General features: G+C 41.5%; 1 pseudogene; it reads right to left on the bottom strand.

The window, feature by feature from the left end:
- Positions 1 to 330: 330 nt before the first annotated feature.
- On the bottom strand, positions 331 to 426 carry LOC116548072 (annotated as a pseudogene).
- Between the last annotated feature and the right edge of the window lie 805 nt (positions 427 to 1,231).

The following is a 1,231-nucleotide window of genomic DNA, read 5'->3' as shown; positions in this document are numbered from 1 at the left end:
GTTGGGGCTGTCGGATGTTGACTGAAACGTCAGTGGTTCAAGCCCATCAGTCATGAATGTTTCTAGCTGACATGACCTTCCATCTGAAGAGTCTCTTCCTTGTACCAAATATATCTTAAAACTTCTCTTCAGGCCGGGCGCTGTGGCTCACGCCTGTAATCCTAGCACTTTGGGAGGCCGAGGTGGGTGGATCACCTGAGGTCAGGAGTTCAAGACCAGCCTGGGCATCATGGTGAAACCCCATCTTATATAAAACAACAACAACAAAAAACTTCTCTTCTTCTTCTCTCTTGTCTATTTTCCAACGTGCCTCTTTGTTGCTTGGGGCAAAAAAAGTCCATTTTTAATCTCCCCCCAACAAACATCTTCCCTTACTGATAAGAACAGATACTACACTTGATCTTAGCCAAAAGGCCGAGAAGCGATAACATCTTCCCTTACTTATCCTGGTGTTTAGGGTTTTGAGTTTGTTTTCTCAGCTGCTCATATTTGGAACACTGGAAATTCCTACAATGAGAATGACATAACCTGAGTCGCACCTCTGGTGAAGCCACAGACTCTGGGAGAGAAATCTAATCTGCCAGGGTTTGAAGTTAAACACATTAATTTTCTGTGCCTCCATTTCTATATGTCAAATGCACTAAACCAGAATACTCAGGTTGTCCAATGTTTAAATGAGCTGTGCAGGAAAAGTGTGGAGCCCAATGTCTGTCACATAGTAATTGTTCAATACACATGAGCTCCCATCAGCACCGTTGCCTCCAGCATTTCCATCAGGCTTTGATCTTTTAAACATCCTTCTTGATACAAGTGGATCATTCTTCAAATCTTCTCTACCTGATGGCCATGAAATTGCTCCAATGTGTATTATTACAAACACAACTGCAGGGATCAGACTGACACATAGATCTGTCGTGCATCCCCTGTCTACTGCTCCGCAGATACCTGGAAACGGAATTGCCAGATCAAGGTATTTGTACATTTCTGATTTTGCTAATTTCTGCCCAAATTACTGTGGAAAGATGATATAAGAAGTCACATTTTTAACATTTTGTAAGAATTCTTTTTTTCTCCATCTTCTGGCCAAAACTGGGTAGTACTTGCCTACTGTTTGTCTGAACTTCCTTTTGCCAACATTTCTGTAGTCATACAGTGGGGACACGTTTTATGCATGACATCAAACTCAAATCCTTAAATGAAAAGAGGGATTAACATGACTGTATACAAATTT

This window comes from Sapajus apella, unplaced genomic scaffold (genome assembly GCF_009761245.1).
Source record: "Sapajus apella isolate SASKATOON/1434 unplaced genomic scaffold, GSC_monkey_1.0 scaffold6771, whole genome shotgun sequence".
Taxonomy (NCBI): Eukaryota; Metazoa; Chordata; class Mammalia; order Primates; family Cebidae; genus Sapajus; species Sapajus apella.
The sequence above is the reverse complement of the archived record's forward strand: the minus strand, read 5'-3'. Positions and strand labels throughout refer to the sequence as shown.